Below are 27,533 nucleotides of genomic sequence, written 5' to 3'. Positions count from 1 at the left end.
AAGATAGATGTGCTTTGTAGGGACGTGTGTGGGCCAGTGTGACATAAGCACTTGTCTTACATTGGCACTCTTGTATTACATTGATACTCAACACACGCAACACCAGGCCCAATTATACCACGTCCCCTCCATTTCCGCAAGGGTTGGGGGTGGGGGGGTGTAGGGGATCTGTCCCTTTATTAAAGATAGAGGAATCTGATTATCCTATCAAAGAAAAAAAACAGCCAGAATGTGTAGAAGTGCTGTGAAATCTTGTTGATTTTGAATGTACATATGCCTATATTATTTTTTGTATGTAGAAGTGTTGTGATATCTTGTAGTTTTTGATTTCACAAATTTATCATTTTGTCATAATTTATCATTTTCTTTTGTCATATTATATGTTGCCATTGTAAAGGAAGTAGTTCACTGCTTTTATTTAGAATAGTTTGCTGAGGCACAAAGATGATGCATGCGCATGCTCCATTCAAATTTCGGACTGTACCTTTAAGGGTGCTGTCTGGACGGGGAGGGGGCGTGTTCGTTGCAGAGTTCTCGACAGTGAGGGGATTCCGAGAATAAACAATTCCGTCAGCCCCGACTACGCATTCATTGAGTGCGGTGCTCCCGAATGAACCCACTCATTAGAGTTGTAACGTTAACATATTTTTTGTAGTTGTATGTTTAGTGAACGTACGTATGTGGACTCACATTGTTTTCCGAAGACTTGCCGAAGGAAGGATTCCCCTGTGTCCACAGACCTCGCGCCTTTTCCACTGTAACGTTACTGTTACGGTCCATGTTCATTTAGCGGAACCAGGTACGTGTGGAGCAGAATATAAATGTTTCTGGCTGTTGATTCTTTGTGAGAAATAGATTCCAACACGTTTTAACCAGGTAAAACCTGAATGTCGACTGATGTCTATTCATAAAGTACAACATGTAGTAGGAATTGTTGAATGAATGTATTGGGCAGTCATTTTTTCTGTGCGAACGTTACAGATAAATAATGCGTAGAAATACATTGAGGATTACGTCTAAATAGTGCTAAAGAAACCTTTGTGGCACCGTGTTTAGTTGAACTAAGCAATGTTAGTTTTGCCCCTGAAGCGATAATGATTCCCAAGGACAGAATCATTCCGACCTTTGCATCCAGTTCCGTGTAGTGCATCTCCTTACACAAGGAGTGGGTGATGATGTTGATATCAGTAGAGATTGCCTTTTTTTCTTTCACTATACAGAAAAGCAATAATGTTTTTCATAAATGCTGGGTCGTGTATGTTGGGGCACAATTGCACTGTTCTAGCCTACTTAGCTTTTTTGTAAGGTAACCTATTGAAATTATACTAACAAAGATCTGACCCCGGGCCGGTGGCATCAAATGAGTGGAGAAATGACTTGTACAACTCCCACTGTACATGACTGGTATCAGCATACCACTTGTGTTGATGAGGATAGTGAATATGTAGTGAAGCGCATATAATATTTAGAGCTCGTGTTTGTTTCCTTATTTTGTAAGTAACCAACGTGTTTATTTTGTGGTTTCGCGACTTTGTTTATGTATGTATGTTTGTTTGACAAAGTGAGCTGTCTTTGAATTATATTGTTTCAGCTTCAAAGCTGTTTTACTGGTTTAACCGCAGCAACTGTGCGTGATGGATCAAGGAGGACTAACTTGTGTTTAGGGTTATCGTGAAGTTTCCTGTGTCTTCAGTCAATAGGAGAGGGGGTGGGGTCAAAGGGTCAAGTCAAGAGGTCACGGGAGGCTGTAATGAGGGGGCACTGTAAGGTCTCCCCTCAGGTCCTCTCCGCTAGCCCCTGCTGAAGTGCCAATTAGCCCCACTAACATGTAAATCATGTGTGCGAATGAACTGTCACATTGGATTTCAGTGATCAATAAAAGAAATAGGCTACACAAAGCATTAGCTCAGTCCATAGCCTAAGTCCATTTATCTCTACTGTAGCCTAGGCTACCTAATTCAATATGTTTGACAGTTAAAATGACCAGACAGCCATGTTAATGTGTTTGTGGAGGTTTAATTAAGTTAGTTTCTCAGCTACCCGATAAGATCTGTACGTTTTGAAGCCAGAGTGTGAGTGGACCGTGGGCTGGCTGCCACTGTGGAGAGAGAGGGCTGTTGATGTGTAAATGGGAGCAGTTACGGTAGTGCCTTTTGTGTTTTGTGTTGCCAGATGTTTGCCTGGAGAGTGGTTAAGCCTAAACACAAACAGTGCTGTTGTGCTTGTAGTTGTAGTGAACTCTGTCACACTTGCATGTTAGACACACGTGTAACTGAAGCAGTGTGGCTGTCCTATTTTAAAGGTACTAAGTTCTGTGCTGTTTCACTCACTCTTGGAAAAGCACTGGTTCATTTTCAGATGTTGGGGCTACCTGACCACTCGTTGGTTATATTATGCCTGTTAGTGGTGGAAAATAAATGCGTAAGTGTGCTGTTGGACATTACATTACATTACATTACATTTAGCAGACACTTTTTGACCAAAGTGACTTACAAATGTCAGCTATATTACAAGGGATCACATTGTCCCCGGAGCAACTTGGGGTTAAGTGCCTTGCTCAAGGGCACAACGGTGGAAGCCGGGAATTGAACCGACAACTTTCAGGCTACTGCACTGCACGCTAGCCCAGCTCCTTAACCACTACACTACCACCGCTAGCATCTAAAAACAAATATTCCATCTGAACATACCTGGTTCAGGGGACTACGTTTTTTCCTGCCGTTTTGGTATTTTCAGTCTTTCTACACCGTCACACTTGTTCTAAATCCATGAGTTGCAAAACTGCCAATGGACGTTCAGGTGAAGATTGAAGGCTTTGGGTGTTGGGCATCGCTTTTCAACAGCGATTGTTCTTTTCTTGTTTAGTTTGATTTCCTCGTGCAGTCCATCCTCTGGCCTGATCAATATCAGGACCTAGCCTGCACTTGTCTCTCTCCACAGCAGATGAACTCACAAGTGCGTTATAGTTTCTTCTTCCTTTATATCGCTGAACTGAGTTAACAGGTAATGTTACATTTGTAAGGTTATGTAATAATATTCATCATACTAATCAGTAATGTGTTTATTAATGTGTAGGTTATTGTGTTGATGTGTTTATTAATGTGTAGGTTATTGTGTTGATGAGTTTATTAATGTGTGTAATACTTTGGTGGTTACATGTGGTACATTTTACAGCAAGTGGCCAAAGTAAATCACTTGGAGCAAAATATCAATCTATTGCCATGTAGGCTACAGGTTTCCACTGTGTTGGAAAGGGAAGAGCTGTCAAGGCCAAACTTTAAACAGAGTGAAGCGCTTTGTGTGGGAGAGTGTGCGATGTTGATTGGGTTCGTCCAGCACGTAAAGGCCTGTTCCTAAAGGCCTGTATGTAAAGGCCTGTATGTAAAGGCCTGTTCCTAAAGGCCTGTATGTAAAGGCCTGTATGTAAAGGCCTGTAACTTGTTCATGTTTATTCACTGCTGTGGGAGACATGTTTGCTCGGGGGAGGTGGACAGTGGGAGGTGTCGACTGTGAAAGAGGAGAAACAACTTCAAACTCAATCTTGCATTGTGATCCTCACCTGGAAGTAACACGTTCAGCACCCATGTCACACGACGGGGACGGGGTTAGCCTCCCACACCAGTGTGTATGGGGCATCTGAACCTCCCACACCAGTGTGTATGGGGCATCTGAGCCTCCCACACCAGTGTGTATGGGGCATCTGAGCCTCCCGCACCAGTGTGTATGGGGCATCTGAGCCTCCCACACCAGTGTGTATGGGGCACCAGTGTGTATGGGGCATCTGAGCCTCCCACACCAGTGTGTATGGGGCACCAGTGTGTATGGGGCATCTGAGCCTCCCACACCAGTGTGTATGGGGCACCATTTGAGAAGGCCCTCCACAGTAGGAACACATGAAGTGATTAACAAAACAGAGACTAGGAGTACTTAGTTCTGTAACATTCTCAGAGACTAGGAGTACTTAGTTCTGTAACATTCTCAGGAGAGTCAGTGCTATTTGTTTTGTAAACACAGTTCTCAGGACAACAAAAACTGCTACAGGGTGAGATTTGAAACTTTTGTTTACCTTTACTGAATTGTAAAGGTACACCAGCCTGCTGCATTTAGCAAGTCTATAGCCCCTTTCCCACCGGAGGGATTTTTGCTGTTCCTAGAACATAACCTTCCTAGAACCCCTTTTTTCTCGTGTTCGAACCAGACCGATTTGGGGATTATTAAGTTCCTCTGACCGCAGTTCCTGTAACTCTTTCAGCTCTTACTTCAGGGCAGTGTCTTTTCCCTTTTCCGCATAGGAACCCTTAGTGACCTAGGTCCACGTTGATTGGTCCAACTTGATTGGTCACGCCCGCTGTCAACCCAAATTGAATGGGCACCCAGTTCCTATGGCCACTTGGCCAGTGCGAGTGCAAATGGCAAACCTGGGGAGAGTAGTTAGTAGAACTGTTCAATAGTGGACTGTTCCTATAACTAGGTTCCTGTAGCAAGCCTACCTAATGCCCCAGGGCTGAAGTGATGGGGTAGTAGCCTATCTAATGCCCCAGGGCTGAAGTGATGCTACCTAATGCCCAGGGCTGAAGTGATGCTACCTAATGCCCAGGGCTGAAGTGATGGGGTAGTAGCCTACCTAATGCCCCAGGGCTGAAGTGATAATGCCCCAGGGCTGAAGTGATCCTACCTAATGCCCCAGGGCTGAAGTGATGGTGTAGTAGCTTACCAAATGCCCCAGGGCTGAAGTGTGGCTCACACAGAGCTGCTGGCTCATGTTTATTGCCTCAGCCCTGGAATCCAGCAGGAAGCCATGAATCAGGGGAGGGGATGGATGGGAGGTATATTGTCAGTTGTGAGTTATGGGCCTGCGTCCCTCATGAGCTGGGTCCCTCATGGGCCTGCGTCCCTCATCGGCTGGGTCCCTCATGGGCCTGCGTCCCTCGTCGGCTGGGTCCCTCATGGGCCTGCGTCCCTCGTCGGCTGGGTCCCTCATGGGCCTGCGTCCCTGATTGGCTGGGTGACGTGGCAGTCAGGCCTTGGACTGGTGACAAGCCTCTCAATTACTCCAGTGAGCTGATGGTCCCTGATTGCATCTTGGGTAGACTACACTACTCTGCAGTTCAAATCACCTGCATTAGGAGAGCCACCCTGTATTGTACTCAGTGGAAAAACAGTGTCTGTTTTATACTTTACTTTATAGTGTTTGTGTGTTTAGCTGTATATGAAGTATTTAATAAACAAGGACAATTTCTCCTGTTGCCATATTTTTAATAGGAAAAATATGCTAAAGTAGACCTAAAACATTTATGGGCTTAATATGAAATTTTTATAAAGCAATTATCTTTTGGCCTGAGTGCTGGATATAAGCTGATCCATATGCATGGTGTTATCAGTATTTGGCTTCCATTTCTATGTGGCATTTAATGAGAGTTATAATTAGAAATGCAGATAACCTTGAGAAATGTTCATATTCATGACTCCTATCATCTGGAAGGTTACGGGAGTGCAGTCAGAGAACAAGAGGTCATCATGGTCTAATTCAAATGCACCATCTGCCACCGAGGGAGTCAGGCTAGCGTTAACTCCGCTCAGAGAGTCAGGCTAGCGTTAGCTCCGCTCAGAGAGTCAGGCTAGCGTTAACTCCGCTCAGCTGGCTCTGATTCCTCCCAGGTTAGACACACAGCTAGTCTGGGGGGGGGGGGCACTCATTCCTGCTGGGTTCTGTGCTTTGGGAAGGTTAGTGGCTTGTCTGGTTAAGCTGAGGGATTGATGTGTGAGCCCGTCTGGCCAGGAAGAATTCAAAGTGCAAGGCTAGCCTTTTAGACCAGTGACTGGTGCAAGGCTACAGCAAAGCCTTTTAGAGCAGTGACTGGTGCAGTGGTGGTGATGGTGGAGAAGGTGGTGGTGCAGTGGTGGTGATGGTGGGGAAGGTGGTGGTGCAGTGGTGGTGATGGTGGGGAAGGTGGTGGTGCAGTATAGTATAAGTATAAGTATATATACTCTTTTGATCCCATAAGGGAAATTTGGTCTCTGCATTTAACCCAATCGGTGAATTAGTGAAACACAGCACACAGTGAGGTGAAACACACACTAATCCCACTCAAGGGCACTTCAGCCGCGGCCCACTGGTCGGGGCTCGAACCGGCAACCCTCCGGTTACAAGTCCAGAGTGCTAACCAGTGGGTCACGGCTGCCACCACAGTGGTGGTGGTGGTGCAGGTGGTGATGGTGGTGGTGTTGAAGGTGGTGGTGGTGGGGAAGGTGGTAGTGCAGTGGTGGTGGTGTTGCAGTGGTGTTGGGGAAGGTGGTGGTGGTGGTGGTGGTGGGGAAGGTGGTGGTGGTGGTGGGGAAGGTGGTGGTGGGGAAGGTGGTGGTGGTGGTGGGGAAGGTGGTGGGGAAGGTGGTGGTGGGGAAGGTGGTGTTGGTGGTGGGGAAGGTGGTGGTGGTGGGGAAGGTGGTGGTGGTGGTGGGGAAGGTGGTGGTGGGGAAGGTGGTGGGGAAGGTGGTGGTGGGGAAGGTGGTGTTGGTGGTGGGGAAGGTGGTGGTGGGGAAGGTGGTGGTGGTGGTGGGGAAGGTGGTGGGGAAGGTGGTGGTGGTGGGGAAGGTGGTGGTGGGGAAGGTGGTGGTGGTGGTGGTGGTGGGGAAGGTGGTGGTGGGGAAGGTGGTGTTGGTGGTGGGGAAGGTGGTGGTGGTGGGGAAGGTGGTGGTGGGGAAGGTGGTGGTGGGGAAGGTGGTGGTGGTGGTGGTGGGGAAGGTGGTGGTGGTGGTGGTGGGGAAGGTGGTGGTGGGGAAGGTGGTGGTGGTGGGGAAGGTGGTGGGGAAGGTGGTGGTGGTGGGGAAGGTGGTGGTGGGGAAGGTGGTGGTGGTGGTGGTGGTGGGGAAGGTGGTGGTGGTGGTGGTGGGGAAGGTGGTGGTGGGGAAGGTGGTGGTGGGGAAGGTGGTGTTGGTGGTGGGGAAGGTGGTGGTGGTGGGGAAGGTGGTGGTGGGGAAGGTGGTGGTGGGGAAGGTGGTGGTGGTGGTGGTGGTGGTGGTGGTGGGGAAGGTGGTGTTGGTGGTGGGGAAGGTGGTGGTGGTGGTGGTGGGGAAGGTGGTGGTGGGGAAGGTGGTGGTGGGGAAGGTGGTGTTGGTGGTGGGGAAGGTGGTGGTGGTGGGGAAGGTGGTGGTGGTGGTGGTGGTGGTGGGGAAGGTGGTGGTGGTGGTGGTGGTGGTGGTGGGGAAGGTGGTGGTGGGGAAGGTGGTGGTGGTGGGGAAGGTGGTGGTGGTGGTGGTGGTGGCTTTCGTCCTTTGCAAAGCTTCTTTAGCACGCCGTCCTTTTGGGAACCTTCAAAGCGCTAGCGAGACTGGAGCTATACGCTGTGCACAGGGAGAGAGATTTAAGCAATGATCTGACACTGCATACACTACGGCACACTCCAGCCCTCCCATCTTACAGACACTCTGAATTTACACATTTTCTTTTTTTAACTCTTTTAAAAGCTCTCCATTTTTAACTATGAATGTCTCATACAGCTAGTGTGCCTGCTGGATACTGAGGGGTTTTTATAGTGAGTATGTGCTATGACACAGTGAAGTGTATGTGCTATGACACAGTGAAGTGTAAATTGTGTGTTATGACACAGTGTAGTGTAAATGTGTGTTAAATAGATAGATAGATAGATAGATAGATAGATACTTTATTGATCCCCAGGGGAAATTCAAGAAATTATGACACAGTGTAGTGTAAATGTGTGTTATGACATAGTGAAGTGTATGTGCTATGACACAGTGAAGTGTATGTGCTATGACACAGTGACACAGTGAAGTGTATGTGCTATGACACAGTGAAGTGTAAATGTGTGTTATGACACAGTGAAGTGTATATGCTGTGACACAGTGAAGTGTATGTGCTATGACACAGTGAAGTGTATGTGCTATGACACAGTGAAGTGTAAATTTGTATTATGACACAGTGAAGTGTAAATGTGTGTTATGACACAGTGAAGTGTAAATGCGTGTTATGACACAGTGAAGTGTAAATGTGTGTTATGACACAGTGAAGTGTATGTGCTATGATACAGTGAAGTGCTATGACACAGTGAAGTGTAAATGTGTGTTATGACACAGTGAAGTGTATGTGCTATGACACAGTGAAGTGTAAATGTGTGTTATGACACAGTGTAGTGTAAATGTGTGTTATGACACAGTAAGGTGCTGTGACACAGTAAAGTGTATATGTGTGTTATGACACAGTGTAGTGTAAATGTGTGTTATGACACAGTGTAGTGTAAATGTGTGTTATGACACAGTAAAGTGCTGTGACACAGTGAAGTGTAAATGTGTGTTATGACACAGTGAAGTGTAAATGTGTGTTATGACACAGTGAAGTGTATGTGCTATGATACAGTGAAGTGCTATGACACAGTGAAGTGTAAATGTGTGTTATGACACAGTGAAGTGTATATGCTATGACACAGTGAAGTGTAAATGTGTGTTATGACACAGTGAAGTGTAAATGTGTGTTATGACACAGTGAAGTGCTGTGACACAGTAAAGTGTAAATGTGTGCTATGACACAGTGAAGTGTAAATGTGTATTGTGACACAGTGAAGTGCTGTGACACAGTGAAGTGTAAATGTGTGTTATGACACAGTAAAGTGTGTATGTGTGTTATGACACAGTGAAGTGTATGGCACAGTGAAGAGTATTTAATCCTGTTTGCAATGGGATGTTGTTTGCTCATTGTATTAAATCAGGAAGAATTTTATCAAATTCAAATGAAGAAATGTTTGCTTATATCCTATAGTTTCGAAATACATTAGTAATGCCCCCTAGTCCTATCTATATCATCTGCATATGATGTTGATGGGTGATTTGATCTTGATGCCTAAGACTATAAGGGAAGTTCATAAATAGGCTAATGTTTGGGAAGCATTATTAGACTTTGGACAGGTAGGCTAGTAGTTTGCTGGCATTACGCCTCACAACAAACTCATCCTGATATTTAAAGCCAATGAGTGATTGTTGCTCTTTTTTATCAGTCAACACAGGTTCCACACTGCTGACTCACTAATAAGTCAGGGGTTAAACAAAGCTGTGCAGTTACCAGGCAACAGGCAGCACTTTTATAGTACACAAAGATGTCCTGTGTAGGGTCACAAAGATGTCCTGTGTAGGGTCACAAATATGTCTTGTGTAGCGTCACTCTCTTGCACAAAGATGTCCTGTGTAGGGTCACAAAGATGTCCTGTGTAGGGTAGCAAAGATGTCCTGTGTAGCGTCACTCTCTGGCACAAATATGTCCTGTGTAGGGTCACAAAGATGTCCTGTGTAGTGTCACTCTCTTGCACAAAAATGTCCTGTGTAGCGTCACTCTCTGACACAAAGATGTCCTGTGTAGCGTCACTCTCTGACACAAAGATGTTCAAGATCAAGATCCAGTCAAACCTACAGACAAGGAAAACCTGCATTGTACAATATTGCCAAAGCATTACCATTTAAAATAAAGCATTAACAATAAAATAAACAGCAGTAATAATGTTAATGATAGTATCACTCCCTCTCGCTCTATCCTGGCAGGGCTTGGTCAGAGTGCTGTGGCTCAATGGGCCCTTGGTCCACCTGCCTACTCCTGCCCTCTCCTTTCCTGCCCTCTCCTGCCCTGCCCTCTCCTCTCCTGCCCACTCCTGCCCTCTCTTGCCCACTCCTGCCCTCTCCTCTCCTGCCCTCTCCTGCCTTCTCCTTTCTTGCCCTCTCCTGCCCTCTCCTCTCCTGCCCTCTCCTCTCCTGCCCACTCCTGCCCTCTCCTCTCCTGCCCTCTCCTGCCTTCTCCTTTCTTGCCCTCTCCTGCCCTCTCCTCTCCTGCCCACTCCTGCCCTCTCCTCTCCTGCCCTCTCCTGCCCTGCCCTCTCCTCTCCTGCCCACTCCTGCCCTCTCTTGCCCACTCCTGCCCTCTCCTCTCCTGCCCTCTCCTGTCCCTCTCCTCTCCTGCCCTCTCCTGCCCTCTCCTCTCCTGCCCACTTCTGCCCTCTCCTCTCCTGCCCTCTCCTGCCCTCCTGACTCAGTGAGCTGCTTCAGACCAGGCAGAACCGGATCCAACCCTCAATAGAGCGGCATTAAGGCCATAACCCGACCTTGACCCTCAATAGAGCGGCATTAAGGCCATAACCCGACCTTGACCCGATTGCTGAAGAAGCTTTTAAGCAACACTCTAAAATGAGACAGTCCCATGACCCCGCCCCCTCCCTCAGGCTCCCTGGCTGAAGGACTAAGAGCATGTGTGTATCTGTGTGTGTTTGTGTGTGTTTATATGTGTATATGTGTATATGTGTGTGTGTGTGTGTGTGTGTGTCTTTTTGAATGAGACACTTGTTGGCTTGGGCTTGACCTCCGTTTAGCATTAGCAGTTGAGAAATGTCCAGAAATCATTGAAAAGCCCACTAGAGCAGCAAGCAGAAGCCTTATCCGTTAAGATTTATTATTATTATTATTATTATTATTATTATTATTATTATTAATTAATAATAATAATAATAAACAGCAAACAGAGGCCTCAGAAAGCCTCATCTGTTAAGATTTAATTCCATACAAACAGAGTGTCTTCTTATGCCATTCTCTGCTCTGATCATTTGTTCATAGCCATTACTGTGTGTAAACCATTTCTAATATCTAATATCATTCATTTATAATCTCACTGTTTGTTTTCTCATTGTGACCAAAAGGATTAATAACTCCAGACAGAGAGGTCATATGGGTGCTGCCCTGTAACGTCTGTGTGTGTGTGTGTGTGTGTGTGTGTGTGTGTGAGTGTGAGTGTGTTTGTGTGTGTGTGTGTGAGAGAGAGAGCTTCTGTCTGTGTATGTGTGTGTGTGTCTGTCTGTCTGTGTGTGTGTGTGTGTGTGTCTGTGTGTGTGTGAGAGCTGCTGTCTGTGCGTGTGAGTGTGTGTGTGTGTGTGTGAGCTGCTGTCTGTGTGTGTGAGTGTGTGTGTTAGGTTGAGTGACTCAGATGGCTTGTTGTGCCACAGCCACCTGTGTTTACAGGCCTCTGACCTTGCTGTGTCAGTGCGGGTTGGCCCAGTGTGCCAGTGTGAGACTGTGTGTGTGTGTGTGTGTGTGTGTGTGTGTGTGTGTGTCACCCAAAGAGTGTGTGTGTGTGTGGGGCCCTGGCCTTAATACACCCAAAGAGGGTTAGGCAGAGGAGGGCCAGGACAATCAGCGGTGTAATTTTGGGCAAATAGATGTTTATGTAATATAAGTGTATAATAATAACAAATAGATGTTTATGTAATATAAGTATATAATAATAATAATAATAATAATAATAATAATAATAATAAATAGATGTTTATGTAATATAAGTGTCGTAAATTAGCATTAAGTATTAAGCATTAGCTCACAACACCATGAAACATGCATCAGACAGCTGTTTTCAGTTTGTCTATGTATACTGTATCTGTCCCTATCAAATAAACTCTAATAATAATAATAATAATAATAATAATAATATAGGTAGATAGATAGATAGATAGGTAGATACTTTATTGATCCCCAAGGGGAAAATCATTGTTCCAATCTAGATCATTGATTGGAACATTTACTTTTAAAAAACGGCCTGATGGTGTTGACAAAAATAAAGTCTTCTGCAATGTCTGCAGCAAGGAATTTGCATATCACTGGAGTTTGTCAACTCTAAAGTCGCACATCAATGGACCGAAATAGTGTTGACATTGATGGGATGTTCATTGTTCATTGTGTCCCCTAGGTTATATCTGTGGCATGAAATGACTTGTATGTGAAAAAAACTTCTTCCCGAAGCACTTTTGAATTTATTTCCTCAGCATATTAGGTCATATAGATTATTATGGCCATTATTTGAACAGTGAAAATAATAATGAAATAGTTTTTGAACTTTAATGTCACTAATGCTGATTATTCAATGATTCATTTAAATTTAAATATTTAAAATACATTCTCAGCCAAAAATATATATGTGATTAATTTAGATTAATTAATCACAGAGTATGTAATTAATTAGATTATCTTTTTTAATCGATTGACAGCCCTAATATAAATATAAAAAAACTCCACTGCACAGCACACAGGTTGGTGTAGTGACATCAGGTTGGCATAGTGGCATCAGGTTGGCGTAGTGGCATCAGGTTGGTGTAGTGGCATCAGGTTGGCGTAGGGGCATCAGGTTGGCGTAGTGGCTCTGGCACCTGTGTGTTTACTTCCCTCTCACCTGCAGAGCGCCGCTTCCTCTCCAGCCCACGGACTTCCTGTGTGGCCAACAACAGGAAGTAGGCTACAGAAGAAGCCATCGCAGCATGTGGTCATCTTATGGGCTCTGGGTCCTGACAGGCATCCCTGGTGAAGTTAAATTTGATTAAATTAAAACAGATTCAATCAAAACAGATTCAACCAAAGCCACATAATGCTCATTAAAGACTACCCAGCAACCCATACAATGCTCCTTAAAGACTACCCAGCAACCCATACAATGCTCCTAAAAGACTACCCAGCAACCCATACAATGCTCCTTACAGACTACCCAGCAACCAAAGCCATGTAACGCTCCTTCGAGACGACCCAGCTGTTTGGTTGCTGGACAGTGTGCTTGTGTGTTGACTGCACACAGAGTGAATGTAGCAAAGTGTCCTTTAGAACATTTAGAACAGCCACATAACTCAACGGGATCAATATAACTGACCGTTTCTCTTTGTGTATGGAGACAAAAGATCACATTGCGAAAGTATTACCTTGAGGATGGGCTCATTGTGAAATATGTGTGTGTGTGCGTGTGTGTGTGTGTGTGTGTGTGTGTGTGTGTGTGTGTAGATGCACATTGTTTCTGAACATCGGTGTCACTGCAGTCGGACAGAGAGACTGAACAACCCAGAGCCAACTACTGTGGTGCAGGGTGCCCTCCATATAGTACCCTCCATATAGTGCCCATGAGGTGCCCTCCAGTGTGTGTGTGTGTGTGAGTGGTGTGTGTGTGGTGTGTGTAGTGTGTGTGTGTGTGTGTGTAGTGTATAGTGTGTGTGTGTGGTGTGTGTGTGTAGTGTGTGAGTGGTGTGTAGTGTGAGTGTGTGTGTAGTGTAGGGTGTGTGTGTGTGTAGTGTGTGTGTGTGGTGTGTGTGTGTAGTGTGTGTGGTGTGAGTGTGTGTATGTAGTGTGTGTATGTAGTGTGTGTAGTGTGTGTGTGTGGTGTGGTGTGTGTAGTGTGTGTGTGTGTGTGTGTGTGTGTAGTGTGTGGTGTGTGTGTAGTGTGTGTGTGGTGTGTGTGTAGTGTGTGTAGTGTGTGTGTGGTGTGAGTGTGTGTATGTAGTGTGTGTAGTGTGTGTGTGTGGTGTGGTGTGTGTAGTGTGTGTGTGTGTGTGTGTGTGTGTGTGTGTGTGTGTGTGTGTGGTGTGTGTAGTGTGTGTGTAGTGTGTGTGGTGTGAGTGTGTGTATGTAGTGTGTGTATGTAGTGTGTGTATGTAGTGTGTGTAGTGTGTGTGTGGTGTGTGTGTGTGTGTGTGTGTGTGTGTAGTGTGTGGTGTGTGTGTAGTGTGTGTAGTGTGTGTGTGTAGTGTGTGTAATGTGTGTGTGTGTGTGTGTAACGAGGTCTCGTGACAAGGCCCTGCCTCCCTATCAGCCCCTGCTCCTCATCTCCGTGACGACAGCTCTGCCACCCTCTGATACACACACACACACACACACACACACACACACACACACACACACACACACACACACACACACACAGCCCTCCCTGAACTGTGAGGAAAATAGGTCGCCATGACCCAATTTTTTTCTCCCGCTCTTTGAGAGACAGAGTGAGGAGTTCTGCAGAGAGAGAGAGAGAGAGAGATAGAGATAGAGAGAGAGAGAGAGAGAGAGAGAGAGAGAGAGAGAGAGACAGGATGAGAGGCTGAGAGAGAGAGAGAGATAGAGAGAGAGAGACAGGATGAGAGGCTGAGAGAGCGAGAGAGATAGAGAGAGAGAGAGACAGGATGAGAGGCTGAGAGAGAGAGAGATGAGGGGAAAATAAGCTCTTTCATTAACACCGGCGCTCAAAGAGCACACTCGGCACTCATCACACATGCATGAGGCACTTCCCCCTCATGCACGCACACATGCACGCACAGACACACACACACACACACACACATGCATGCATGAGACCCTTCCCAGAGCGAGTGGGCAGGAGTGACTCCTCATGCTACGTAATTAAATACTGCTCTCAGACCAAATCTGCCAGCCCCACTTCACACACACACACACACACGCGCACACACACACACGCATACGCACACGCACACACACGCACACACATACACGCATTTACACACACACACACACACGCATACACACAGACACACACACACACACACACGCACGCACACACACGCACACACACACACGCATACACACAGACACACACATACACGCATACGCATACACACACACACACACGCACACACACACACACACACACACAAACACACGCACACACACACACATACATACACACACACACACTCGCATGCACGCACACACACTCTGGAACTGGGTCGCCTCCATAAAGCTAGGTTTATAGAATAAGATGAAATGTATATGAAAAAAATAAATGTATTTCAAGTAGACCTATTATAAAATAGCCTATTATTGTTTCAATATGCCTCAAATATTAGGTAAGCTACATCAAATCATGAAAATATATTCAAACAGTTCAAGTTACACCTGTCCTGACCTGTCACATCTCCAGGGACCCAATAATGTCGAAAAAGTGAACTAATCAATCAATCAAACGCTGCCGCCGACGTCACTGCCAAACTTTGACAAGCGCGACAGCGCCATTGGTTTTAGGAGGGTTTAGGACCGTCAATGCTATAGTATATCATATTAGACATAAGCCTAACATGTGAAGTATGCTACTTTTCTATGCTGATTGCTGGCAGTTAGCTAGGCTGTAACGTATGGAACAGGGACGTGTCTAAGAGGGAGGGAGAAAGAGAGGCGCTTATTTTAGGTTACATTGGCAACATTTTCGCTATATATCAAGATTAAACTTAGACAAGAAAATGTTTCACTTTGCCATTTCACACATTTTAACCTAATATGGCGTTAACTAAAAAACATAATAGATTCAAAGCCAACTCTTAACATGCCTCAAATTTGACGTTAGGTTTCTAACACGACTAATTTCTGACGGATGAACATTAACGTGGTGGTGGTTATGTCGCTATTTTGCACACTTGCAGACTGCTGTTTATTTATCCTTTGAGTTGTCAGATACATCATCTGTGAAGCCAAACATTATTATGTTTTGGTATAAACGTAGAGCCTTCCATATTTGCAAGTTAGCCTACCTCAGTCTGTCTCATTTGATCTGGCACTTACTGTTGGTCTGTCGTGTCACTTGGTAACAATTTCAGGTTCGCTCCGTGACGCATGCAACAGCACCTAAGCAGATTTTCTAAAATCGTTAACTCCTTAATATCTATGAAAAAAATAAAAAGTCAAGTAATTTCAAGTCATTTGTCTCAAGTCTAAGTCAAGTCTCAAGTCATGAATAGCAAGTCAAAGTCAAGTCGAGTCTTTTATACATGTTGATCAAGCAAGTCTCAAGTCCTAAAAAATGTGACTCATGTGACTCGAGTCCCCCATGTCTGGTGGAGAGGTCTTCCTCCCTTCATCCTTTCTTCTTCAGAACCTGACCCACAGCAGTCAGGCCCATGGGAATGCCGTTCCCAGTAACAGCAGTCAGGCCCATGGGAATGCCGTTCCCAGTAACAGGACTGGCTTTCTTGGTTTTTCCGTCATTCCAGTTGGATTGCGGTCAAGTGCAGTGTGGAGGTATGGGTGCCCATGGAGGTCTGGGTATCAGAGTGCAGTGTGGAGGTATGGGTGCCCATGGAGGTCTGGGTATCAGAGTGCAGTGTGGAGGTATGGGTACCCATGGAGGTCTGGGTATCAGAGTGCAGTGTGGAGGTATGGGTACCCATGGAGGTCTGGGTATCAGAGTGCAGTGTGGAGGTATGGGTGCCCATGGAGGTCTGGGTATCAGAGTGCAGTGTGGAGGTCTGGGTACCCATGGAGGTCTGGGTATCAGAGTGCAGTGTGGAGGTATGGGTGCCCATGGAGGTCTGGGTATCAGAGTGCAGTGTGGAGGTCTGGGTATCAGAGTGCATTGTGGAGGTATGGGTATCAGATGTGCCGCTGTGAAAGGAGGAATGACCCATGCCCAAATGACCCATCCCCCTGTCCAACCCAATTCTGCCCTGCTAGCCCAGCCCAACCCAATCTACTTATCTCTCTTGGGATTGTTGACTTCTACTGTGTCAACGTGTCCCCATAACCTGGAGCAGAATGTCATTCTCCAAACGTTCTTTGTGTTCCGCAAGAGACTTGACCGCTGCCAGTAGCCTGTAGCAGAAAGAAAGCAACTTAATATGCAAACAAACAAAAAGAAAAAAAAGATTTGGCACTGGTAAACAAACCACCAGAATGAGTTCACCAGAGCTCATGGGACATATCTAGACTCTGGATCTCGCAAAGGATCATGAGGTTGTTTTGAATATTATGCCGATTGTTTTGTTAAAAGAGCAATTTGGATATTTTCTGATTGCCATTATTCACTGAACTCAAAGGATGAACTGTATCAACCAATGATTTTTCTGTTGGGTGGATGTCTTGGTTTGGTATTTTGAGTGAAAATATATTTTCCCCATAACACTACAGCATAAACAGTATTGTGTTTTAAACACCGCAGCATAAACAGTATTATATTTTAAACACCACAGGGTAAACAGTATTGTTTATGAAACACTGCAGGATAAACAGTATTGTGTTTTAAACACTGCAGGATAAACATTATTGTGTTTTAAACACCACAGGGTAAACAGTATTGTTTATAAAACACTGCAGGATAAACAGTATTGTGTTTTAAACACTGCAGGATAAACAGTATTGTGTTTTAAACATCGCAGAACAAACAGTATTGTTTATGAAACACTGCAGGATAAACAGTTGTGTTTTAAACACTGCAGGATAAACAGTGGTATTTTAAACGTTTCAGGATAAACAGTATTGTGTTTTAAACACCGCAGGATAAACAGTTGTATTTTAAACACCGCAGGATAAACAGTATTGTTTATGAAACACTGCAGGATAAACAGTATTGTGTTTTAAACACTGCAGGATAAACAGTATTGTATTTTAAACACCGCAGGATAAACAGTTGTGTTTTAAACACCGCAGGATAAACAGTTGTATTTTAAACACTGCAGGATAAACAGTATTGTGTTTTAAACACTGCAGGATAAACAGTTGTATTTTAAACACCGCAGGATAAACAGTTGTATTTTAAACACTGCAGGATAAACAGTATTGTGTTTTAAACACCGCAGGATAAACAGTTGTATTTTAAACACCGCAGGATAAACAGTATTGTGTTTTAAACACCGCAGGATAAACAGTTGTATTTTAAACACCGCAGGATAAACAGTATTGTGTTTTAAACACTGCAGGATAAACAGTTGTATTTTAAACACCGCAGGATAAACAGTATTGTGTTTTAAACACCGCAGGATAAACAGTTGTATTTTAAACACCGCAGGATAAACAGTTGTATTTTAAACACTGCAGGATAAACAGTTGTATTTTAAACACTGCAGGATAAACAGTATTGTGTTTTAAACACTGCAGGATAAACAGTTGTATTTTAAACACCGCAGGATAAACAGTATTGTGTTTTAAACACCGCAGGATAAACAGTATTGTGTTTTAAACACCGCAGGATAAACGGTTGTATTTTAAACACCGCAGGATAAACAGTATTGTGTTTTAAACACCGCAGGATAAACAGTATTGTGTTTTAAACACTGCAGGATAAACAGTATTGTGTTTTAAACACCGCAGGATAAACAGTTGTATTTTAAACACCGCAGGATAAACAGTTGTATTTTAAACACCGCAGGATAAACAGTATTGTGTTTTAAACACCGCAGGATAAACAGTTGTATTTTAAACACCGCAGGATAAACAGTATTGTATTTTAAACACCGCAGGATAAACAGTATTGTGTTTTAAACACCGCAGGATAAACAGTTGTATTTTAAACACCGCAGGATAAACAGTATTGTGTTTTAAACGCTCAAGTCCTCCTCTTCCAGTCATCTTTACTTGGCCTGTGTGTACCATCATCACTGTCAGCTCAGAAGTCTTCTTGCCGTGTGAGAATGTCCCCCGGGGTGTCTGTGTGTGTACGTGTGTGTGTCGGGGGTGACGGAGTGTTGGTGTGGAGTGGATTGTGACCGTGGGCATTTCAGAGTTGTCAGCGTGATGGAGTAATCCAATGAAGTCCGTGGGAAGCGAACACCACTGCACTACGCTGGGTTGTGCTAGGCTGGGCTGGTTTATGCTAGGCTGAGCTGGGCTGGGATGTGCTAGGCTGGGCTGGGTTGGGCTGGGTTATGCTAGGCTGGGTTACGCTGGGTTGGGTTACACTAGACTGTGCTGGGTTGACCAGGTCAGAACAGCGAGATGCTGCTTCTGATGCAGGCCTCAACCGCCCCCCCCCCCCCCCTCTCCTCAACATCATGCGGTTAGACCTGAGAGGAGAAGAGAAGGCGCTCATCTCAACATCATGCGGTTAGACATCGTCTCCTCCTTAGCTTCTCTATTCTAGGCGTTCATCGTCTCCTCCAGCTCTGCTCTTCTCTATTCTAGGCTGTCGTGCTCTGCTCTGCTACCAGCATGCCCTTCGCCCTGTGTTTCTCAGAGTTATTTTAAGTTTTATTAGAAGTAGAAGCCGTGAAGGACACTGTGCCCAGACTAAAGAGTCTCTCTGCTCGTTTCTGCCAGAGAAATGGATTGATGATATAAAGATATGATTTCCTGTTCATTCTCATTCAAAATATACTGTATTTGTCTTTGGGTAACGTCAGTGATTATTCCACTGCTTGGTTGACTTTCCCATTGTCCGTATGTTATTTGCACACCTATGAAGAAGATTTTTTTGGCCGTATCACACTTGTATATTAATTCGCCGAACTCGTTGTGAAGTTTAAATGAACTGTCACGTTGCATCTGAGCTGTAAAATACAGACGTTCAGAACATGGCAACACTGTAGCATATGACGGAGGTGGCTTTTAGCTAGATGGATGACAGCAGGCTAAGTAAAGTAGCGATGTTTCAAAGCTAAAGTTCATCAGAATCTTGGGATACGCCCGCTTGACAACGGGAGAGATAGAACTAACGACTGGCCTTTGGCCGTAGCAACCATCCATTTAGAACTAGTAACGGCAGTTTGTCCTGTGAGTTGAGAAATTAGTTGATATGTGTTGGAAGAATGTAGTTCTACAACAAGACAAGTTTTAGCGATTAAAACGTTTGAATTGTAACAGGAAATGAACACAATGCAGGTGGCAACAGTGGAATAAGCGGGATAATGGACTCCACGGTGGTCTGTTCACAGAAGTTAATGCACTTACGGGGTTTACTCCGTTTCGCGTCGGGGCCGTTTTACAACCTTGACCGTGTGTCACTCCCCGATGTGAGTCGCTACCGGATGTGAGTAGCGCATGCGTCACTTTGCTACTTTGCGACTACCAGTACTGTTAGCCACAGGATAATGATATTAGCCTACACAGCAGTAATGTATTATTTAGCGTAAGGCATCACATTTTCACAGCATGATCACTAATGTCAGTTCTAGATTAGAGGCTGAAGTAGCCTGCTAGCGAGAGACTTCTGTAATATCAATAAAAATGGACCTACATAATGAAGTTTGTTCACTGCTGGCAAGTAAGCAAGTAGCTGCTAGGCTAAGTAAGCAATCAAGCACAACAAAGGCTGTCACTTGAATGGCATTTGCTAACGTTAGCAATCAAACAATCTTAGATAGCTAAAACATTTTTGAAACAGAAAAGTTAATTACTTTATGGATTTCAGTCGGATCCCTTGGCGTTATGCCGTAAAACCTATCAATCTGAGCATGCGTGACTCACATCGGGTAGCGACTCACATCGGGGAGTGACTCACATCGGGTAGCGACTCACATCGGGTAGCGACTCACATCGGGTAGCGACTCACATCGGGGAGTGACACCGTGCATTAACATCTGTAAACAGACCACCGTGTCGTCCATTATCCCTTACATATTACATGGATCTCAAAGGTCTGTGCTGTGGAACTGGAATTCGCTCATATTTGACCAACCTCTTACCGATCAAAACTCATTACGCTTCAGAAGTAGCAGAGATTGAGAATGTGTAAGTAAACATACATATACATATTGTGTGTGTGTGTGCCGCAGCTCAGTGGTAAGGTTAAAGATCCAGCATTCTGATAAATCTCCTCCCGCCAGGCAGAGTGATAAGGACAGAGGAGCATTAGGAAAGAGTGAAAAAGAACAAGGGATAGAGAGAAAGAGGGAGAGAGATAGAGAGGGGGGTGGCATTTGAGGAGATTTGAGATGTCTATCAGGCAGTGTGAAGGTTTTGTCTTGCAGATCCAGTTCAAGGGCAGCTGCAGGCCAAACAGGCTCAAGGTCATGCACGCTAAACCCACTGACATTCAGCAACAACAGGAAGAGGGGGGTGGGCACCGTTAAATCCCCCCCCCACCCCCCCACCCCATGTTTAACTCCTGCAAGTCATTCTGTCTGTCTTCCTGCCTGCGCTAGAATAACCTTTATTTTGTTTAACAACCTACTCTGCTCTGCAGTGTCACACAACAGAACACTAAAATGATGTGTAGTGGTGTGTGTGTGTGTGTGTGTGTGTGTGTGAGGGGGGACAGCAAGAGTGATAGAGAGAGAGAGAGAGAGTGTGTGAGAGGCAGGGCTGTAGCCTCAGTCCAACACTGTTCAATATTTACATCAATGAGTTAGCGGTGCAGTTGGAACAGTCTACAGCTCCTGGCCTCACCCTAAAAGAAAAAGAAATGAAATTCCTCCTCTATGCTGACGACCTGGTGCTGATATCTCCCACTGCACAGGGACAACAGCAGCACCTGGACCTGCTAGAGAAATACTGACAGCACTGGGCCCTGACAGTTAATCTAAAAAAGACAAGCATTATGATTTTCCAAAAGAAGCCCAGATGTCAGGAACACAGACACCCTTTCAATCTAGGCAGCACCGCCCTAGATCACACGATGCAGTACACTTACCTCGGCTTGATCATAACTGCATCGGGGAGCTTTAGCATGGCAGTGAATGCTCTAAAAGAAAAAGCTCGCAGAGCGCTATATGCAATAAAAAGAAACTTCTGGAACATAAACATACCAATTAAAGTTTGGTGCAAAATATTAGACTGTTATACAGCCTATTGCACTATATGGAAGTGAGGTATGGGGTCCACTCAGTGTGCACAGCTACACTAGATGGGACAAGCATCCTGTAGAATCCCTACATGCAGAATTCTGTCGATTCATTTTAAAAATCAAAAGAAAACACCAACCAATGCATGTAGGGCAGAATTAGGCAGATTCCCATTGGCCATCAACATACAAAAGAGAGCACTTAAATTCTGGATGCATCTCCAAACAAGTCCCAGAGACACACTGCATTTCATCGCAGCAAAAACTCAAGATAGATAGATAGAGATAGTTAGATACTTTATTGATCCCCAGGGAAAGATCTGAACCCCGACAAGAGTCCTCTGAGTCAGCTTGTGCTGAGACTAAGTAATCCCCCTCTAACAAATGCTAATACACTCTCTCAGCCAAGCTCTGCTTTTAGACTAAATCTCAACCAGATTATCCAGAAATCTAAAGAAAAATATTTGGAATATTGGCATAATGAAACAAAAAACAAAACTGTTATTGGTCCATAAAATCTAAATATGAATTAGAAGAATATCTCTCTACTGTCAGAGATATAAAGCAGAGACAGATCCTGACCAAATACAGACTCAGTGACCACAGCCTAGCCATAGAAAAAGGCAGACTAAGAAAGTCATGGTTGCCAAGAGAGCAAAGAGTCTGTGGTCACTGTACGACAGGTGAGGTTGAGACGGAGGTGCACTTTCTTCTTCAATGTAAGAAATATGAACTTATTAGAGATACCTACTTCGACAAATTTACCAACCTAATCCCGGAGTTCCGAAACCTGGGAGAACAGGAGGTACTGCCCGTCTTACTTGGACAGCAAGGACAGACAGCAGCTCTTGCTGCTAAATATGTCACTGAATGCCAAAGAGCTAGGGACAGTGATTAGACACTATACACACTGTACACATGAAATACCTACCATTTTCAGCACAAACACACACACACACACGTTTATATGTATAAATGTCTTATCTATCGTATGCTCTGTATTGTATTGTTCTTGAATTTGTCATGCCAATAAAGCTACCTTGAATTGAATTGAATTGAATTGAGTGAGAGAGAGGGAGAATTGATGTTGCTATACAGAGCTATACAGAGCTGCAACAGTCATGTGTGGATGTGACTGCCTGTGAAATGTGACATTTTCCTGCAGAATCTCTAGCCGCAAATTAATCCAAACATCCAAACAGCTCAGTCTGGTATTGATCAGCACTCGCCTTGCTGCAGCTCACTGTGTCTGTGTGTGTGCTGGTGTTTGTGAATATGACTGTGTGTGTGTGTTGGTGTTTGTGAAGATCACTGTGTGTGTGTGTTGGTGTTTGTGAAGATCTCTGTGTGAGTGTGTGTGTGTGTGTGTGTTGGTGTTTGTGAAGATCTGTGTGTGTGTGTGTGTTGGTGTTTGTGAAGATCACTGTGTGTGTGTGTATTGGTGTTTGTGAAGATCACTGTGTGTGTGTGTTGGTGTTTGTGAAGATCACTGTGTGTGTGTGTGTGTGTGTGTGTGTGTGTTGGTGTTTGTGAAGATCACTGTGTGTGTGTGTGTGTTGGTGTTTGTGAAGATCACTGTGTGTGTGTGTGTGTGTTGGTGTTTTGTGAAGATCACTGTGTGTGTGTGTGTGTGTGTGTGTTGGTGTTTGTGAAGATCACTGTGTGTGTGTGTTGGTGTTTGTGAAGATCACTGTGTGTGTGTGTGTGTTGGTGTTTGTGAAGATCACTGTGTGTGTGTGTGTGTGTGTGTGTTGGTGTTTTGTGAAGATCACTGTGTGTGTGTGTGTGTGTGTGTGTGTGTGTGTGTGTGTGTGTGTGTGTGTGTTGGTGTTTTGTGAAGATCACTGTGTGTGTGTGTGTGTGTGTGTGTTGGTGTTTGTGAAGATCACTGTGTGTGTGTGTGTTGCTGTTTGTGAAGATCACTGTGTCTGTGTGTGTGTGTGTGTGTGTGTGTGTGTGTGTGTGTGTTCGTGTTTGTGAAGATCACTGTGTGTGTGTGTGTGTGTTGGTGTTTACTGTATGAAGATCACTGTGTGTGTGTGTATGTGTGTTTGTGAAGATCACTGTGTGTGTGTGTGTGTGTGTGTGTGTGTTGGTGTTTTGTGAAGATCACTGTGTGTGTGTGTGTTGGTGTTTGTGAAGATGACTGTGTGTGTGTGTTGGTGTTTGTGAAGATCATTGTGTGTGTGTGTGTGTGTGTGTGTGTTGGTGTTTTGTGAAGATCACTGTGTGTGTGTGTGTTGGTGTTTGTGAAGATCACTGTGTACTTCTGTGCTTAGAGTGTCCTCACATTTCCATAGTGACAGCAGTCGGTTTACCGTCGTGTCCTTGACCCTCAGACGACCTCATGAAGCTTCATGTCTGGTGCTACTCTGAGACGAGTTGGCAGGACACGGAGCTTCTGCTGGCCTGGTGATGACTGCTATCGTCCCTGCTATCGTTTGAAGATCACTGTGTGTGTGTGTGTTGGTGTTTTTTGAAGATCACTGTGTGTGTGTTGGTGTCTGTGAAGATCACTGAGTGACGTAATGGGTTGGAGACCTGGCTGCCGCTCACGCTGGATTTAAAGTTGAACGTCTTTAACCTTTAGCACGTTTGGTCACCTCATAGGGCCCCTTTAGCACGTTTGGTCACCTCATAGGGCCCCTTTAGCACGTTTGGTCACCTCATAGGGCCCCTTTAGCACGTTTGGTCACCTCATAGGGCCCCTTTAGCACGTTAGGTCACCTCAAAGGGCCCCTTTAGCACGTTAGATCACCTCATAGGGCACCATAGGCACGTTTGGTCACCTCATAGGGCACTCTGAGAGATGCTGTTGTTATGTTACGTTGCCATGGCATCACTGGACTCCAACTGTCATTCAAGCCACAGGAATTGGAATTTTAGAGTGTGTGAGAGAGAGAGATAAAGAGATAAATAGAGTGAGAGAAAAAAAGAGAGAAACCCTCATTTATTCATCAAATACATTTTATTGCTTTTTTCCCTTCCAGTTTTTTGATTAAATAAAAAAAACATGGCAACTAAAACAATCAATAACTGTGGTCATCTAGTGGAGCATAAATCTTGCTAAAGCTGGCGTCCAGCTCGTTCGGTTTCATTTGAGAAGATCAGTTTTGCTATTACTCAAAACAGATGCGCATACGGAAGATGAATCACGCAATTACACTGAAATCACCAATTGATATCTTCCACAATGCAACGCTCTGGCAATCCTTTTTTCTTTTGTTTCGCCTAAATGACTCACAAACACACACACACACACACACACACACACACACACACACACACACACACACATTGGCACTTAGGTTAGGTTTGTCCTTGGTTCAGCCAGTTTATTAGTTGGGTGAGGGGAGAGTGTGGGGGTATTAGTTGGGTGAGGGGAGGGTGTGGGGGTATTAGGGGAGGGTGTGGGGGCAGATTGCAGTGCTGGAGGGCCATGCCTGAGTGACAAGCCTGGCACAGCAGCCCCCCCCCCGCTCGGAGCTGAAGGGGTTAACGCATCGGTGTAATTGGCACTTGCAGCTGCTCTCTCATTCTCTCTCTCTCATTCTCTCTCTCACTCTCTCGCTCTCTCTCGCTCTCTTGCTCTCTCACTCTCTCTCTCACTCTCTTGCTCTCTCTCTCACTCTCTTGCTCTCCCTCTCTCACTCTCGTTCTCTCACTTTCACTCTCTTGCTCTCTCTCTCACTCTCTTGCTCTCTCTCTCACTCTTTTGCTCTGTCTCTCTTGCTCTCTTTCTCTCTCTCTCTTGCTCTCTCTCTCACTCTCTTGCTCTCTCACTCTCTTGCTCTCTTTCTCTCTCACTCTTTCTCTTGCTCTCTCACTCTCTCACTCTCTTGCTCTTTCTCTCTCCTTCCCTCCCTCCCTCTGTCTCACTCTCTCACTCTCTCTCACTCTTTCTCTTGTTCTCTCTCTCTCTCTCACTCAATTAAAATTCAAATGGTGTTTTATTGGCATGACAAATATGACACTTGTATTGCCAAAGCAATTGTTACATAAAAGTACAGTATCAGGATCTAAGCAATTACAAGGGATAGGGGTACATGGACAAAGTGTAAAGAACATTTTTTTTTTTTTTTTTTTTTGTCTGTGTCTGAGTACAACATATTGAGTTCAAGTTCAAGTTCTGAGTGACTCAACATAGGCAACAAACTTACAGACATACAATACATCAGGGCACTCTCACTCTCTCACGCTGGCCTCTCCAATAGGGGGCTGATTTTGCTGCCTCTGCTTTGTGTGACGGCTGCCTAATTGGGCATTCTCCCCTTGTAGTGAGGCCGCCTCCCTCCCTCCCTCCCTCCCTCTCTCTCTCTCTCCCTCTCCTCCCCCCAGGCCTCTCTTCACTCTCTCTCTCTCCCTCTCTCTCTCTCTCTCTCTCTCTGCTGACGAATAGCAGAGGATTACAGATGAGGACACAGTGACCCACTCCACCTTCCCGCACTGCCACTAGGGAGGGGCCCTTGTGTGTGTGTGTCTGTGTGTGTGTGTGTGTGCCTGTATGTGGGTGTGTGTGTGTCTGTGTGTGTGTGAGTGTGTGTGGGTGTCTGTGGGTGTGAGTGTGTGTGTGTGTGTGTGTGTGGGTGCCTGTGTGTGTGTGTGTGTGTGTGTGTGTGTGTGTGTCTGAGTGTGTATGTGTGTTGCCGTGGTGCTGGGTCACAGGAGGATGAGGTCGTGAGAAGGTGGGGAGTCTGCCAGGTGGCTGATGATAAAATGTCACATGACGAGGGGCCCATGTCAGTGTGTCAAGGACATCACGCTCGTATCCACGGCAACCTTCCACTCGTATCCACGGCAACCTTGCGCTTCCTCTCTCCTTGTCATCCTCCCTCCTCCTCTGGGCTGTGGTGCAGATCATTGCCACTGGATGTGTTCACACTTTAAGGTCAAAAATAGCAGAAGATGGGAGACTTCTGGGTGTTGTGATTTTTAATTTCTACCTGCCCCCCCCCCCCAGCTGTGTGTTAGACTGCCAAGGTGAGGTTGTGTCCTCTATTTAATAGCGATTAATGGCACTCGTTACACCCATAATGAAATATTGCTGATGTTTGTGTTTGGATGCTGTTGTCTGTTTACTCCTATAGGAGCTGGTCTCCAGTCCTGTTTACTCCTATAGGAGCTAGTGCAGGCACCAGTCCGGAGCACGCTGGCCCACTCTGTTTATTCTTAGAGTGAGAGTGTAAGAGTCACTTAGTAGCCTGTGGTGACACATCAGAATGAAGCTCTTACATAGCAGGCCCAGATCCACGTCAGCTTTGGTAAAGACCCAGTGCATGATATGGACACTGGCTCTGCTCTGCTGGGTCCATAAGATAAGTGAGCTGTGTCTACTCTGCTGGGTCTGTTCTGTTGGGTCTGTTCTGCTGGGTCTGCTCTGCTGGGTCTGTTCTGTTGGGTCAGCTCTGTTGGGTCTGCTCTGCTGGGTCTGTTCTGCTGGGTCTGCTGGGTCCATAAGCGAGCTGGGTCTGTTCTGCTGGGTCAGCTCTGCTGGGTCTGTTCTGCTGGATCTGTTCTGCTGGGTCAGCTCTGTTGGGTCTGCTTTGCTGGGTCTGCTCTGTTGGGTCTGCTCCGCTGGGTCAGCTTAATGATGATAATGATGAAACTGACCTTATGACAAGGTCATGGTAACTTGTTGATACCTCAACAGCACTTCAATGGGCTCTGGTACAAACTTCCATTCTGGCTTCTGACTACTTGAGGAACTGAGGTCTGAATGTGTGTGTGTGGTGTGCGTGTGTGCGTGCGTGCGTGCGTGTGTGTGTGCGTGCGTGTGTGTGTGCTTGCGTGCGTGCGTGCGTGGGCTAGGTGAGGGCAGGTTTAGCATTGACGTTGTAGTGCACAGAGCAGAGCAGGCCAGTGAGGGCTAATCCGCTGCCCCAGTACACACCCTCTTGATTAGCCACAGCAGTTATCCGTGCTGAAGGCAGCCTGTCCTCTTTTCATGCAGGCCGCTTTGCGGGCAACTGTGTGGTCAGGTCAGGTCAGACCAAGGCCATGGAGGCCCCAGCACCAGAAACTAGACACAGGAGAGGCCAGGGACACCAATAAGCACCAGAGAGAAAGTGTTAGCAGTTCATACATTAGCAGCGTAGCAGGCGTCAAGTATTAGCAGTTAATACATTAGCAGCGTAGCAGGCGTGAGGTGTTAGCAGTTAATACATTAGCAGCGTAGCAGGCGTGAGCTGTTAGCAGTTAATACATTAGCAGCGTAGCAGGCGTGAGGTGTTAGCAGTTAATACATTAGCAGCGTAGC

The 27,533-nt window shown here is 45.5% G+C and overlaps 1 protein-coding gene across 3 annotated transcripts in view; it reads left to right on the top strand.

Annotated features, from left to right (window-relative positions):
• Positions 1-556: 556 nt before the first annotated feature.
• nrip1b (nuclear receptor interacting protein 1b) overlaps positions 557-27,533 on the top strand; it is a 42,553-nt gene continuing 15,576 nt past the window's right edge. For all 3 annotated transcript variants that reach the window (XM_042092045.1, XM_042092044.1, XM_042092043.1), the window contains exon 1: positions 557-799. The gene's annotated coding sequence lies outside the window, so the exon portion shown is untranslated. The remainder of the gene's footprint in view (positions 800-27,533) is intronic.

Source organism: Alosa sapidissima, chromosome 5 (genome assembly GCF_018492685.1).
Source record: "Alosa sapidissima isolate fAloSap1 chromosome 5, fAloSap1.pri, whole genome shotgun sequence".
In the NCBI taxonomy this organism is placed as follows: domain Eukaryota; kingdom Metazoa; phylum Chordata; class Actinopteri; order Clupeiformes; family Clupeidae; genus Alosa; species Alosa sapidissima.
This window is presented reverse-complemented; position numbering and strand designations above follow the sequence as displayed.